The 18,026-nt window shown below is 30.0% G+C and overlaps 1 protein-coding gene across 4 annotated transcripts in view; it reads left to right on the top strand.

Moving 5' to 3' along the window:
- Positions 1-18,026, top strand: part of LOC109600751 (furin-like protease 2) — a 323,673-nt gene that overhangs the window by 275,142 nt on the left and 30,505 nt on the right. The window lies entirely within an intron of this gene.

The following is an 18,026-nucleotide window of genomic DNA, read 5'->3' as shown; positions in this document are numbered from 1 at the left end:
AATTAAAAGTTACCCTTTGAAAAAGTAACAGTATCGTTTTTTTATGGAAAGGTGAAGTGACAGTCTGAAGTTTATTTTAGCATTTAATTAATATATTTAATATAAATAAACGAAGACGATTTTTTGTAATTTTATTTGTGTTTCATAATTAATAATCATAAAATATTCTAAAAGTAAAGTTTTAATTGAAATATTTATTTTACTGGTTTCAATTAGTATGCAAAGTACCTAATAAATAGGTAGATAAAAAACTGGTAAATACCCCGTATTTACTTTACGAAGTTATTTTATACAATAAAAAAAATGGGTTTATTATAAGGACATTTTCCTAGTCCACTCTATTTGGTTAAATATCAGCTTCATGCGTTTTCTCTCACATTGAATTGTCTCTAATTTATCTTAAAGCTATTCTTTATAATATAATACAACAAACATGTACAATAATACAACAAACGAGTACATTTGAGTTAATGAGTTTCTTCTTTGATTTCTCCATTTTTCTGCCTAGTGCATCTAATTTGACTTATAATTTTTAAAGATATTGTTTAAAATCAAAATAACAAATGGTTATTTTAAATATTCTTTATATCCAATTATTTTCTTTTTTAGTTTACTGTATGTTAATAATAATAAATAAAATATTATAATAAAATATTAATGATTGTGATAAATATAATAAATCTTCCCAATCTTTTGTTAAAAAAGGTAAGTTTTTCAAACTTGTCTGCAAAAGTATATTTCCTTCAATTAAACTAACTGTTATGATATAAAACGCATTAGAAGGAAAACTAAGTATTGTTCTAAAAAAATCGTTTTATATATCAGAAACAATGGTAAACTTCCATAAACTACGTTTTTATGTGCCTAATGACATAATTTTCAAGCATAGCCATTAATAAGTCAATGGGAGAAACTCCAGCTAAAAAAGCTCAATTAGACCCTGTGTAAAGCCTTCAATTATTTTCCGATTAACGCGTCCGCATTTTTCGAGTGGGCCAAACTAAACCGACAATTCCCGTCACTTTATCACTGCCAAAGAGCTTTGTTCACTTAGCCGACCTCTATCCGTTGTGTGTGTGTGCCCTTTGCGCGTTTCGCCGTGGCTTAAGTATGCGATATTGCGACAATGTACAGAGACCCGGGGATTAGCAATGCCGAGACTATTGTTGGATATAATGCATGAAACCTGCTCTTTTATTATAAATTACCTCCGCCTTCTACGCGGAGGTCACTTCATAAAGTCGCCCATTACATAATGATAAATGCTTTATTTACACTTTTTTTTATGCGGTATTAATGTCCCTCACTGTAGCTGACACGTAACATAAAAAATGCATCTGAAAGTTCGCCTCGTTAGTGTCACACTAATTCATATTTAACTCTGTTGTTGCGACCTGCACCCCACTCGCATAAAGTTTTCTGCTATTTTCAAATACGGGGTCGCTGAACTAAAAAACTGACCTTTCGGAAAATTATTGTTTGTTTTAACCTTAGCACAAACAAGTGACTTACTCTTATGATGAAACAGAATAATGGAATATTTTTTAGAATTGTCATTTACTTTATTTTCTTTAATACAAGCAGTACTTTCATTGTTCTCTATGAATTTACTAACGATATAAGTGAAACTATAAGTAAAATTATAATTCAAAACGGAGAGACACAAGAAGAGATGGCAAAATAAGTCAAACGTTTTCCGTATTATTAAAAAATTTAGAGAACCTGACCATGCGATGATTTTGAAAATAATTATCCGGATACGAAAAATTTTAAAGAAAATTGATAACTGAATAATATAAATGTCAAAACGCAATCCAATCTTATCGACAACTGAAATTAAAGCCAACCTGGAGAAAATGGGACTTGCTGAAATTAGTTCAAGGACTGTGAGAAGATGGCTAGTTGATGGGCGTTCGTTTGAACTCAGACCTACAAGAAAAACTGTGGTTTCTACTTAAAATGTAAAAGTGGCGAGTCTAAATTTAAAAATGAATATTATTCTTATGTTAATCATCCTACAGACACAACAAAGTTTGTTATATACTCAGTGAAACATGGTGGTTTAATTATTCCATGGAGAGATCCTTTAATTCTTCTGGAGAAGGGGGCCTCCTGATTTATGTGCAGCGATGTATTTAACAAAAATTTGCTTTTATATATTGAAAAAATAATTTTACAAATTTAAATGAACTCATCACAGCAATTCAAGATGCTTCAAGGAATATAGACTTATCATATATTCGGAAAATTATAAAACAAAAAGAATATTATAAAATGTTTCAATGTTAAATAACGCCGACTTAAAGATTAAAAATCCCTCTCAAAAATCAACAAAAGTTGCTATAAAATGGAAAAAACATCAATAATGTCTTAATATTATTTTAACAGTTAACATTAAATAAAAAGTCATAAAAATGACCGCTACTCTATATATTATTGTATAATAATATTTTATTTTTATCTAAATAAAAATATAACATATATGTAAATGTAACAAAACTTATTGATGTGAAAATAAGTAAAAAAATTCTGTAAAAAATATTATTATAAACTCATTAAATTTTTAAATTTTTTATTCCTCTTACAACACGAAATAAACAAGAAATGATAATTTTAAGAAAAAAATAGATATTCTCCATAATATATTTTATAATTATAATTATACTTACTGATGATTAAACAATTTTAAACTCATTCAGTTATTAACAACTTCTATATTCTTTGTACGCTGCGCATTCGCCATATTTTAAATAAAATAAAGTAACTTTTCTTTTTTATGTTTAAGTTTTATGAAAATGTTCTGCAACATGATACAATAAAGAAATGGTAATTTTTGAAATAAAACAAATATATTCCGTGATAAATATTATAATTAATTTTACTGTTGAGTTAATAATTTTAGACTCATTTAATTTTTAACAACTTCTTTATTTGTCTACACTTCAGGACCTATTAAAAACTAAAGAAAAGTAATATTTTTGTTTATATTTAAAGCTTATGAAGTAATTATTTTCTGTAATATATATTATAATTATAATTAAACTTACTAATGTAAGTTATACTAAATGTATATTTTTAACACGTTCTGTATCTCTATATCGTCCCATGATTAAATCTTCCAAAAATATTTTGAAGTACAAAATAATCAAGAAATGATAATTTTTAAGAATAAAATAGATATTTATATAAGTGTTTATTAGAAAATTTGAGTTTGTTGAACCGTATACATCCGGCTCTGCCGGACATAAAACTCGAAGATAAACTAGATTAGATCTAGGACATATCTAGAAGCATAATACTCGAAAGTGTAATATCTCTTCGGTGAAGCCGCTTCGTCGGGATTAGGGCTGAAAATTTTATGAAGACTGAAAGGTAATAAAACCGAACCGGATCCGGTCGAAATTTAAAACTCCAAACTAATTACCGCGACGCCCAGAGATGGACGACTTCCTGCGCCGATCCCTTTAATAAAGTTGAAAATTTCGACTTTTATATTCTCGTGCGGCCCATCGAAATACGACGCCCCGCGACGCTTCGAACGCCCACAAAAAGGAAACGGCCGCATCGACGTGGCCGCCACGGATCAGCCGGTGAATGGTCCATTATCCGAGGATATGACACCAATAACCGCTAACTTGACGGCGAAGAGCGGAGATAAATCATTGCGGGCGCAACAACGGACCTCTTGACATAGTCCGAAGACTGCGGACACGTACCGTTCTATAGTAGTGGATAATACACACAATAAGATCACGGAATGGTGCTAAAAGCTTCCAAGAATTGTATAAAAATAGGAATTTTATACAGTACTATTTATCTATATAACGTATTGTATTTAATAACTAAGAATTAAAAATAAATATTAGAACATACATTGTTCGAAGAAATTAGCGCACCACACAAATAATAATTGTTTATTACTAATATTTTCTGAAAAAGGGAACATTTGTATATTTTTTAAAATAGCTTTTTTACAATTATTATAAAAAATCTTAAAAAATATTGTTTTCTTCGAAAAATAAAAATTAACAAAATTTAAACATAGTATGGAGTATTTCCACCTCTATTACGAATGAAAGTCTCACATATTCTGTTCATACTCAAAATCTGGATTCGAATTTCATTTTGGTCCAAATTCTTCCAAATTTCGAGTAGAATACGATCCACATCCTCTAAGTTATTCGGGCGTTAGAACGGTCCCGAGCTGGCTAGGCCATAGCATTAATCCCAACGTCTGCAAGATAATTTTGAACAGCATGAGTATGGGTTAGGTTAGGTTATGTGATCATGCATTAGTAAAAAATTTAGACCTATAAAAGAGACATATAGCATAATGTTCTTCTAGAATGTCCAAAATGTAATGCTCAGAATTAAGGTTCCCATTATTTATCACCACCAAGCCGGTACGTACTATTAAAGACATGCCTCCCCATATCATAATTGATACTTCACCAAATAAGGTGGTATTTACGAAGTTACGTTGAGGTCGGACCTCGAGCAGGAACACAGTGTTGCAAATGATCTTCTCGTTGTCGTTGTTGTATATTTTCAATACTTATTGACCCTTCTACATTTTCTAACTGAGACAATAAACTTCTTGAAGTCACAACGGTTATCTCATAGTTAAAGTCACACCTTGAACAGGAGTTGTAGCACGATTTCTACCATCACCTAATCTTCTAGTATGAACACCAGTATCCATGTATCGTTGTAACGTATGAGAAATGGATGCATGGGATACACCAAACCTTTCAGCTATTCTGCAGAAACTCCAACCTTCTTCCTCTAAAACAACCACTTGGGCATACTCATCTCGAGTTAAATTTCTAGATTGCCGTTGCATATTGACAGCAAAAATTAAAAGAAAAATGTTATACTAATTTACCTATGGCAAATTAGTACAACTTCGGTATATTTTAAATAATAAAAAAACAAAAAATCTTTTAAAAACGTTTACATTCTTTTTAAAAATCACAATTAGGGTGTTTCAAAGTTAATACAAACAATGTACTATTTATTTAAATAGAAAAATTTATTTACAAATTTATAGGTGGTTCGTTAATTTCTTCAATGTCATGTATTTTCTTAAATAAAATATATCTATCTTTTTTCGTACAATAAATCGTTAGTTAATAATATAAATTATTAATATTAAAAAAATATAATAAGTTTATTTAAGTTACCAAGAATGTTTTGATTTCAGTCAAAACGTTTTATTCGATTGAAAAAACGGTCATGTTTTCTTTCTAAACAATATGTACCTAAATATCAATATTTGTTTCAAACTTAATTTACCATATTTCTCCTTGTTCAAAAACTGAGATCAATAAATGTGATTTTGACAACGATTTTTATATAATTAGAACCTATGCAATAAAAATTTATAACAAAATAATCAGCTATATTGCAGTAAAAAGGTGATGGTATATACCATGGCATACACACACCGAGGCGACATGTCGGTTATTTATCACCGGTTTTATGTCGCTCTCGGTGTCGAGTCCCTCATACATGTCTGGCATCAAAACTAGCCAGCCAGCCATTGTCCGGCGCTCAAATTAATGTATAAACATCCCAATATGAAAGACCTGTTTATTATGTGACGCAATAAATGTCTTCATTAAGGAAAAAACGCGTTATATATGAAATATACTTACGAGTTAAGCCACCCTAATAAATATCCGGGTATTTTCGCGATGACACAACAGGTTGATGTCCGGCAGTTTTTACTGGAATTATCTTATTAAAAATTTTATGTGGCAGATAAAGAAAACCGGAGGATAAAATTTAATGAAACATCCTACGCCCTTTCTAAATCATCCGAATGTTTTATTCGGCGTGTGCAATTACAGATGTTGTTAAATTCGTCGAGGTTCTTCTTTTTAATGAGACATGTACTATATTTTCAATTCGTGTTAATTAAGCTAATGAGGCCCGTCGGTCGTAAGCAATATTTCTTGTGTAACTCGCAACAGGTAGTGAAGCATATTTGGGCGAAATACTGCGGCAGCTGAAATCAGACTACGCAAACTTCATTTGTTTGCTACCGATTTCCAGAAATGAGCCAAAATATTAATACAAACTCAATTTGGGACAGGCAACTTAGTTTTTATGGTTAAGCGGCCAATCGAAATTTTAATGTAACTTTTAAAGTAGGAGCATAATAGAAGTGTAATGGTGGTGTGATTAAATAAAATATTACATTAATAAGTTCTACTTAAACCTCTAAAGATATTATCGTTTTAAAATTTAAAAATTTTATCTTTTATACCATATTTTATATACACTTACTTTTATACGAGATGAAGTAGGTTTTCTATGGCAGCTTATGATTTAACAATGAATGCAGTATTAAAAATTCACCATTTTATGATATTTAATATCGCGTTTTATTCCATTCATAAAACGAGACTGGTAAAAACTTACTGTTACGACTTCAACTAAGTTTATAATAATTAAGTAATTAATTTCTACCTTTAAACAAACAATGAGTCAGTTATGACTAATAATAAATGTAAGGTTAATAGTTGCGACGTCATCATCAAATCGTATCGTATAATATAAATTATCCTCGGTGCTCAAATTCAAACAAACGGCTTCTAAGTAATCGAGGTCCCAAGTCATTGCTTGTAGTTAGGGGCACCATAACCCCGATTGGACTTGGAATCGAGGGGAACATTAAATGGAACGCCACATTTAATGATTTTATTTTGAGACCCTGCCATTAATACAATCCCAGGGCCAAAATCATTGTCTAAAATTGAAAATAAAACAAAATTGTTATTTAAAAGCTCCGTACGAATTGGCTTGTAGAAGTAATGCATTTGAAAACAACCACGTCTAAACATAAAACATTTTTCGAAGGAACTGTGTTTTGTAGTATTGATTTGGGAGGTATTTATTTATCACCGAGCAAAAAAAATAGCTACATAACGCTGAAAAATGGAAAGAAATCCTTATAAAGTGGCATTTCTTATCTCACCGCACAAAAATCCAATATTCTCTATTGGTTCTTTTACTAAAGGACGTTATTTTGCGATTCAGTTATTTTTTACTGCTTCACTAATCGTCCAATATGATGATACTTAAATTTCTGGGCCCATTCAAAAACGATTACGCGGGATCATTCGGTTTTTGAATAAAGAGCAAGAATAAAGACGTGGAACGCCTGATTGCACTATTAAATAAGAACGATGAGCCCTTCTTTTCATTATTGGTAATGGTTTGTGTTTATTTGCTGTGTGTACTGTCTGAGATAAATATTAGTTTCATTTACATACTACTATATTTTTTATTTGAAACTGTCACTGGTCTATTAAATGCTTTTAAAAGGCATAAATAAAATATAATATAATAATATATAAATAATAAAGGAGGCACAATTAAATATAAAAACACTTTAATGTCATTACATACAAACGCACCAACCTATAGATACGATTTTATTGTCCTACTATTGATTTATTTATCTACAATTACATGGATTTTCTTGCATATATTATAAATTTGAAATGAGGATATTTCCAGTTAAATTTTATTATTTATATTTAAACTTTATTGCGAATGGGCAAATATAGGATATCTTTAATTGAATTTGCTGATAAAATATCAAAAGTAAACAAGCTTTCCAAAAATATATAATTTGTTATTCACTACATAATTATCTTTAGCTAAAACATTTAATATGAAACATATGAAAAATCATATATGTCACTGATAATTTGATTGCAAATCTGTAATTATATTACAGGTTTTGAGTATATATGAATACTGAATTTAATGTTAAAATTCATAAACTAAATAAATTTATTTATAATCAGTTAGCTCTGGTTAAATTAACTTATTACATCAGAGACTAAATATTTAAAGATTGTTTTTTTTTCGAACATTTCGAAAGTAAATGTTAAATGCAACATTTTTTCCAATTAGTATTTGGTTGGTCCCCCCTTTAGGTTTACGAACAGCTTCCATCCTCCTTAAAATACTCAAAATAAGAGAACTAATAATTTCTTAATTTATAGATCGCCATTCTTCTCTAAGAGCATTGCATAACGTATCGAAATTTTGAAGCTGATAATTTTGAGTGTATTTAAGAGTTTCATGGATATATAAAGTGCTCTGAATGTTAAAAAATTTGATAAAAAAATAAACACAAAGTATTGTTTATGTTAATTTAAGTCAAGTCAATAAATAAATTAATTGAATAAAAATAAAAAACTTCTGTTTGATTTAATATAAATAAATCAACCCAAACTGTTTGACATAAAATAATCTTGCACCATTCAATTTTAATAACTGCACTGGAAATTTAACGACGTTCTAAACTAAAGCAACGTTACGTATAAATTTCCGAATTTCATTGACGTAATATCATTTTTATTCTTCTGCGAATGCAATCTGGTCCTGTGGCACTAAGCAAACTATGAGTCCGTAAAATAATGTCGCCCGAATAAAATTTTATTATAATCGTCATTAGTCGTTCACTGGAATTGAATTGTAGCGCAAGAGATATCCGCACCGTTTCTGTCCACGTAGTTCAATGCAATCTGTTCAGCCGCCAAAGCCGTTACTGCTTGGAAATCTGTAAAATCTTAAACGGTTTTCTGCCGATGGGTTTTGAAATTTATTCGGTCTCGAAAACGGACTTTCGATAAAGGTGTACAATGTTTATTGAAAATAAAACCGACCCTGCGTACACTTGAATTACCCTTTTTTTATTAATTATATTTTCTAGGTATTTTTTTCTTTTTCACTTATATCACGTGAGTTATCGATGTCGCCTTATAACAGGTAATCAAGGCGGAAGTGCAACGATATAATTTACCTCAATACTTTTATAAACGGTATAAATTGCCCTTTTGCGGGTGACTTACTGTCTAATTTTGTTTGATTGCGTTTTTTAATATCTATATACTTATGCTATTATATGCTAATGCTTTATAAATATTAATAAAAATATATAAGCAGGCAAGGAGGCAGAATCGCTTAATATATTCGATCATGCAAAAAGATTTATTTCTCTTCTACGTCTACACGCTACTTTTTATTTAAATTGCCGGGAAAGGAATAAAATTAATTACGAGTAAACTTCAAGTTTATTGATAAATTTGCATAAAATATGTTTCATTAATTAATACAATTTTTTAATCTAGATGCATTGTATCACAGATAAAAATGAATTATTTCTGTATTTTAAAAAGAGTTCATTTGTAACGTAATATTTATTTAATTTTAGAACGTCAGTAACGAAGGAAAGAATGGTGAAGGAACTTGAAACCAATTAATTCCATGACTATGTGGTTTTTACTTATCCAATTACCGTATAAGCGAATGAATTGCACCCTAATAAACCGTTAATGCGATTCTTTACTGAATTACTGAAAAGGCATACTTCCCTAAACCGATTTAAATTAATTCCCATAAACTAACCAATTTAAGACCTTTATATAAGTCCCCGGCAACGGAAATAGTTTTAAGAACCGTCTTCATTTGGATGGAAAACAAAGCGGACCCGGTAATTACTGGATAAATCAATTGATTAAGAAACAATAGACAAATTAATCAGTTGTTGATTACAACCCACGGTTGCTGAAAGCGCCACTATAAAAGCTTAGGCCATTTCAGTGGTTAACGACGCTTTTCAAAACATCTGCTCGTGCAATATTTATATTCACGAACTCATATAATATTTTATGTGAAGTAATTTTCTCTTTGATCTGATTTAATCTTGTTCACTAAATCTAAAAATTGTATGGGGATCCGTTTTCCTTAGTCCAAAACAAATAACGTTATCATCTTGATAAAAGGAAATTTATTTTGTTCACCTTTAAAATGATTGCATTACGAGCGATGCGATAGATCAATTTTAAAATACTGATTCGACAAAAAGCGGAATTTGTTTTCTTGAAATTAAAGATATTTTTCATCGATTCTTATCGTCTATAGCCTTAATATTTATTTTTCTTTGATGGAACAAGTATTCAAAAGCAAATAATCAACAATGGACCAATTCAATATATATCCTTTTCATTTTATGTCTGCAAAAGACGCCTCAATATTACTTGTGTTCCTTCCTATCTTTTGAAGTTAATGAAAAAAAATGCGGCATTATTTGATTTCACTTTAAATGGACTTTATCGGGATGCAGCATCTGCCTTTGGTCAACTTGAGATCAAAGAAACTGTACAAAGTGCTGGCAGTTTATTCACTTAAATTTGCAATTGTAATTTTATAAAATAAAACAGACCCGTCAGGATCAACTGATTTTGGATATTCGATGTAGACAGGTTCATTTTAAAATCTTCCAAGTACATCATAAATTTATACTGGTATATCATATCAATAAAAATTTATCTATAAAAAAATATTATTGTTTATTAATATTGAATTTTGTATAACAATATTTGACATTAGTTAAAATATTAATATACACAAATAAATTCAAAATCGTGAATCATTTTCCTTCAAGAATGTTCATTTCTTCTATATACAAGAATTTTAAGATTTCCTAATATTGATTATAAACAGAAAATGAATGAAAATTAAGTTACATCACCTATACAACTTACACGTATTACGGCCTGGATACGTCTCGATATAGTCTCAACTAATGTTTGGTAATCATCCGGAGTAAAATTGTTCAAAATTTCTTGGAGATGTGCACGCAACTCTAGGATTGTTCTTGCGGGTCTTGATGGGAGATTTCTCTTCATAAAAATATTTAAAAAATACTAAACACATATTGATAGACGAGCAATGGAATATTTTAAAAAAAATGTATGCTTATCATGAAATAAATTCAGAAATGTTTTGAATGGCTAGGTCAACTTTACTGACAATGGGACTCGTATGTACCGGAGTTTTAATTAATGTTTCAGAAAATGTTTTACAGATACATATATCTAGTAAAAATATTTTTAAATTAATTTAGAGTCAAAATTATTATAACATATAGTAACGAACCATTCGATTCAAACAAAAACTCCCACATATCAGTTTGAGTATGTGCGAAAGTTTAGTTAGTATTTAATGTCCCCAATGGTTTCTTTTGTACAAGTTCCCAGTGGAACGAACTTGTTTCAGTGTTTTGCGTTTGACAAAGGCTCTAATGTATCCGATTTGGTGAGAATAATTCGTTCGACTATAACCCAACTTCCTTAAACACAATGAATCAAACAACTGCTCCTTAACCCTTCGCCGAAATGTCAAAGCCTTCGTGGCGTATTAAGTTTCGGGCGTCTTTATATTTGTCTAAGGAGGCGTGGGGGAGCCCGGCCAAGTCTTCGGCCGAACAATTAAAATCACGTGACGCACGTGAGGGAGAGAGTAAATTAAACGCCGCTAATAAACCGCAGGCCCTTGATTCGGCGGGCGGGTGACGCGGGCCCCGAAGTTTTAGTGGCTTTTCGCCCCGAACATTGAGTGACACCCTTCGGTTTTAAGTTGCAACCAAGTCCGTAAACTTGGCCAGGAAGTACACGCCGCCACGATCAACTCCCGACTACGCCTTGGATTCCTAAGCAAATACAATTAAATTATATTGCCATGGCCACCGAGCCAAAACCCCCGCACACGCCACCTCCACCCTCAAGATCTCCTCTGCCAGATTAATAGTTAATCGAGTTAACGGCAATTAACTACATTTGTTATGTGTACCACGAGGAATGAGAAGCTCGCAAGGACCTCCAAGAAAACAAATTAGCGTTACGTCAAACTATAGCAAACCGGGTAGTGTAAGCCTATCGTAATTGAACCTGTCTAATCTCATATTTCTATGAACAACAACAATAAGATTGAAACTTAAAATGTTATTAGTCGCATGTTGATTATTCGGATTAACAATATATGAATGTGTCTGGGTCTAACAGTTCAAAAAAATTTAATTTACCAATTTAATTTAACATATATTAAGAAAGAAGGAAAAGAAAAAATGTATTAGTGACAAATAAATATTTTTTTTCAAAATTGAGATATATCTATATGTCTACGGTATATTAAGAAAAATATATCAAAACTGAGATAAATCACTGCCAATGAATGATTCAGGGACAAAAATTTAAGTTAAAAACATATTTGAATAAACATAGTTTATGAAATGGGGAGAAAAAGGAAAAATTGAATTAGCAATGAATATCAAAATATTCAATAGGTGGTTATAATTATTAAATATGTATCAAAATGAAATAAAGTTTGAGCAAGCCTGGAGGCTTTCAAAATTTCAACACTCAACGTCTGATTGTTATGTATAATTTCTTAATATTAAGATAGTTTTAAATTATTTCTATATAAATATTGTATTATAAAAAATATTTTGAAGTATTTACATCAATTCTTGATGACAATTTTAACAATAATCATGTTATTTCGATACCGCCACAAATTTAAACAAATCGTAGTTTACACTGAACTGAATCAATAATTTTTTTCACACTAAAGGGTAAAATGTAAATAAAACAGTAAATATTTCATGTATTTCATTCATTTTATACTTTGTTTTTGTTAAAATTCGATTGTAAATTAAAATGTACAATGTGTCTTTTTTACAATTGGGTTGTAAATTCACATGTACGATGCGATAATTATCTGGTAGAAAATTTGTTATTTAATGTTATTAATCAAATATCTTAAATGAACCGTTAATTAGCAAATTAAAAAATATATATTTTTTTCTCGTAAGTGTATTGTATTGTGCCCCCTAATGGCTACATTTTTTATGGCTAGATGAATTATGATATTTTTTATGTAAGTAATATACAAAGCCGGTTCTCTAACATTTCCATCCAAGTGTGTGTGAGACCTTCTGAAGTCTTCTACTCCAGGGTGTGTGTTTATAAAGGATGATTATATGAAGAGGTTAGAGAAGTAGGGCAGCATTGGCTAAAAAGATATTAACTTTTTTTTGATATATTGTAAGTATTGTAAAGTATCATTTTGCCTTTATCACTTCTTAACATCTTTTGGTTATTAATATTAACAATTTATCTATTGTGTACGGTTCAATTTGCGCCTTAGCATTTTGTAAGACTTTGTACAGATCTTTGGTTTTCGAGTAAGTTTTGCTTCTAACTTTTCAGTCTACAGTTTTCCATAGATTCTCTATGGAATTTAGATCAGGTGACAGTGATATCCACTCCATTACTTTAATTTTATTTCCTACAACACTTTCTTTGACAGTTTTGATGTATGTTTTGGATCATTATTATGTTAAAAAGTCAATATTAATGGCATAACTAATAGGCATAAGGTTCCATAATATTTCAAAGATATCATTGTATATCAACCTATCCATTTTTTATAATAAAAGAAAATAATTCAACTAAACAAATATCGAAGCCAAACTAGATCTAATTTAAGAATGAAAGTGAATAAAAGTTGATAATATTTTGTCCAGTTTAAAGACGAAAATAATTTTAAAAAATCTATTAAATTAAAAATCATTTCAATAATTTCGATAATATACAGTAATGTAAATATATTAATAAAATTACAAAGCAATATCTATAGTGTGTACTGAAATGTGTTTTAAAAAGTTGATATTTTTTTCTGTAATTATTGGAGGTGGGTGGAAAATTATAAATCACAATAATTACGGTAAAAACATAGAAATATTTTGTATTTTGTAAATACAAAGGTTTTCTAGTTGTTTTTAATTTAAAACTTTATTTCAAATATTTAAATTTAAACTTAGTGTTGTAGTGCTAATTGTTGTGGGAGAAAATGTGTGTAAAATCTTAAAATAATAAATGAGGAAAACCAGAAAATATAAATATTATCTGTTTTCGTAAATTGAAAAATTTCTAATTTAATTTTACTATCTATATCCAATTTTATTTATTGGATTTGTGAGCTTTATGTTTAAAAATATATATGTATATTTCGTGTAATATCAAATATTCAAATTGTTGAACATGTACATCAGTCACAAATTGTCATAAGAATGCACGTGTCTGTTAAAATTCAAAGTATATGTTTTTTAATCAGAAGTTAATTAATATTTGCATAGAAATGTATGTGTGTGTCTGTGTAATCATATAATTACTTTTAATACACTTTATGTAATAATATAGTTACTATTTAAACATTATAATTCTAAGTATATTTGTTATAATTACACAAACATCTCTAATAACTACGACTCCTCTAACCTCTTCAGACAATTATCCCCTGCACTACTTGAAACAGAAACTGCTCCAAAATCTTCTGTTATATCTCACAGATTGGATGGAAATGGTCCAGAACCGGTTTTGCTTGTACCTATTCGATTATTAGTTTTGGACACACTGTACATATAAGCGAATATTTTTGCTATGTCCAGAATATCAATAGAAAAGAAACCTAATATTTAAGTAAAGGTAATTAAAAACTTTTGCCACTGTTATTAAGATTGGTGATAAAACAAATCATTGCCAACATGAATATCACAACGCTTAATCATTAAAATCAGCACATGATTTACAGGTTTTAAAGTTGTTCGTCTGGAAATGCCCACAAATCACGTAATAAACCCAAATCGAAAGTTTTATTGCATCTGCACCTCCTCATCTCAGATAATAACGAATAAAACCACCACGCCTGGGTCGGTATTAAAGTCACCGTGCCGTTGCGGGGAAGAAAACTTTCTGTTTCCTCGATCTGTAAGCTCGCCACCGCCAGCCATGGTGTATGTTCACCTGCATCTCTTCCCACACTAAACAAACCATACGGCTCACGTCCGTGATTTTGCTGTGGATCAATTTACTAGCACAATGGACTGTGTTCCCCGTATCCGATAACCCGGCCCTGGTTATAATAAAATTAAATTGGCCCGTTTTCTCTCCGTGGTTATAAAAATACGAATAACAAATTTTAACGGTATCATACTTTAGTACCTCGTTAGGTGTATTGCCGCACGTACCGACGAATTGATTTAATGCCTTCGATTTTAATAAAAGACTTCATACAACGCAAACACCTTTTGCAATTACTTCCTCGTGTTGCAGTAAGCTTTCGTTCCACATCCGACTTTGTAACGATTGCCTTTTCGCAATTGCAGTTTATTTGTAAGACCACATACCCATTTTATTCATTTGATGTGTGTTTTTTAACTATTATAATGTCTACCGTATTATCAAACACGGGGGAGGAACAGAAAACAATCAGTAAACTGTGCAATCAATTGAATGTAATCTTGGTGGAACATAAATTTAAATGAAACGAATGAATTTATCGTCGTCCAATTACGTAAAATAGGCAATAGAGAATGTACCGCCGGAAAAAAAGGGGCATAAAAAAGAGGTTTATCGTCAACGATAAAAATTATACAAACTGTTCCGGGAGAGCTGGAATTGCTAAATACAAAATAATAGTGCATAGTAAATAGTGTTTAAATTTTGCATAAATAAGGCCAAGAGTGTTAGACAGTCCAATTTAAATGCATGTAATAACAATGAAGCGGACTTCCAAGCGAAAATATGTCTGTATTTCCAATTTCAGGAAATGGATTATTCGGGTTTGAAATGGGAAGCTCTCCCGTATACAGCATCGTTCCGCGCCCGACGTTAGTTAATAGAATTCTAATTGAAAAAACGGAACGAACGCTTTTATTCCACGTGAAATAATTCGCGCAAAAAGTTCCTTTAGAAAAGTTCGCATTGTGTTTGTCTGGCAAAAGTGTATGAAAATGTTTTAAGAGCGAACACGTAAATCGTTGCACGAAGCACGGAAATCCAATTAATGTATTAACGGAGTGGATCTTTTAAAATAATTAATTTAATTCATTAACACATAACGATAGAACGCGCAATTTTCAATAAAAATAAAACGGTAATTGATTGTGATTTAAATATAAAATTTAAAATGGCTTCCTCGAGCATGATTATAAAGCCATTTTAATGCTAATGATTTTTTCTAGGTTATTTTGAGTACAAATGAAGTTCAAATTGCTATTAGAGAGACTTCAACTGCCATTTAAAAATAAAACTCAAAAATACAGACTTAAGCATTTATTTCAAATACCAATCATTCAATTTTTTTTGGAAAATGAGATTCATTCATTTGGGAGATGCTGCTGTTCAAAACTGTTATATCTGCTACAATGTTACTGTTGATTTCATCTTCGGACATTGATGTTTTTATACCATCTAGTATAACTGATATTTGTGAGATAAAAATAGCAGAAATTGTGATTGGTTTCATGGTTCTCCAAAATTATTGGAATTTCAGTCTACATACATTTCCCATGTACACAAATCTTAAACACATGTTTATTCTGATTTTTCAAATGAACGAGAAAGTATGGTGACCTTTTCCATACAATCAAATCTACTTTCCTTCAATGTGCTTTCATCACTTAAAAAACAAAAAACGTTTTGATGATCATCACTGCGTTTGCTTGTGAATGTCATGGTTTTAATTTATATGTTATGTTTATACACCAAATATCAAAAATCTACACAAAATGGTAACTTAATTTTACTCATGAACTCATGAAGTATGCTTGATAAGTCCTTTTCACAGAATCAAAAAATCAGAAATAGTCTTTCTACTTTCTTTAGATACCAAATAACACTATTTTATTCATGAAAACAGTAACACTGGTAGATAGAAAGTAATATATGCCTAAGGGGCATTAAGTTGGTTAATTGTCGTACTATGAATAATGTTTAGTATATTTGGCTAAATAAATTTTAATTTTAGGTGTGAAATTTCTGATTTAACTTCAAATGATATCTTCTAAACTAAATTTATTTGAATTTTGCTACCAAAAAATCATTTTATTGGCCTGTATCATTTCAACAATAAAGGATAAAAGCACATAGTATTTTATAGTGATACTTTTAATATTATACAGATGTAGGTTACGTATAATAGGTTTATTTTTGGTCTTCTGCTATTTTATTTCAATGTAATGGAAAACAAGTTCCGTCCTTTTACAGTCAACTGAAAGGCGAGAATGCAAATTTACAAACATTCAATCTAAATCCAATTAAAAAGGCAAATGTTAAAATAAAAAGTACGCAATGCACTAAACAAAATTAAATTATAAATATAAATACATGAAATGTATGTCCAAAAAGTTGAAAATTATAATGCTGTGCATTGAGGTCAATTAAAATTAATTTAAATCCGTTTTTGAAGCACGTCCTAATTGAACATGTCAGTAACATAGTGCACTGTAATTGTACAATAATAAATCTAAATAAAACGAATAAAATTGTCCTGTAACGCTAATTATTCGCTACTACAATAAAAATAACGTTAAAATATCCTAGTGTTCATTGTTCACTTTAACAAAATGCGACATTTGAAATGTCAAAAATGTTTCAAATTTGATAAAAAAAAATTCAAACCTGTGTAACCACGGATCAAAAAATGTATTTTTTTAATAAAAAATTTATATTTTAATTCAACTTTTTAAAATGTTAAATATTTCAGCCCTCACTTTTTTATTTAATGTGAATTGTTTGTTAAAATAAATAAATTTTACTATTGGTTTTTAGAGTATTATAAAAACTAACGTATTTTTATTTAAAATATTTAAAGTATTTTTCTAATTTAGGCTGGACATAAACAATCAATGAATAAATAATAATAATGAGACAACTTTAATTTTGAGAGGGATTTTTAATGATTAATTCACAGTGAATGTAACAAACTTTCTGTGTAGTTTTGACCCCCTAGGATATTTAACATAACCAGTCATTAAACACAAATCGTCCCCATTGTTCTGCAGTCAATTTTAAATTTGATCCTAAGTAAGTTAAAATTCTTCTCACAGTCCTTAAACTAATTTCACCAAGTGTTATATCCTCCAGGTTGGCTTTAATTTCTCTTAATGATAAATTTGGATTGTTTTCTTTCAAAATTTTCGACTATATCATCTTTTTTCGTAGTTACCACTTGCCTCACTAAATCACTTATTTAGTCGTAAACTCTGTCATATCTTCTTGATTCTCTCAGTCTTGGTAAAGCTGAATTATTATTTTTCATACAGTTTCACTTCGACCAATAATTAAATAATTTTAAACAATATTTCACAAAACAATGAA

The sequence above is a fragment of the Aethina tumida genome, chromosome 3, assembly GCF_024364675.1.
Source record: "Aethina tumida isolate Nest 87 chromosome 3, icAetTumi1.1, whole genome shotgun sequence".
Taxonomy (NCBI): Eukaryota; Metazoa; Arthropoda; class Insecta; order Coleoptera; family Nitidulidae; genus Aethina; species Aethina tumida.
The sequence above is the reverse complement of the archived record's forward strand: the minus strand, read 5'-3'. Positions and strand labels throughout refer to the sequence as shown.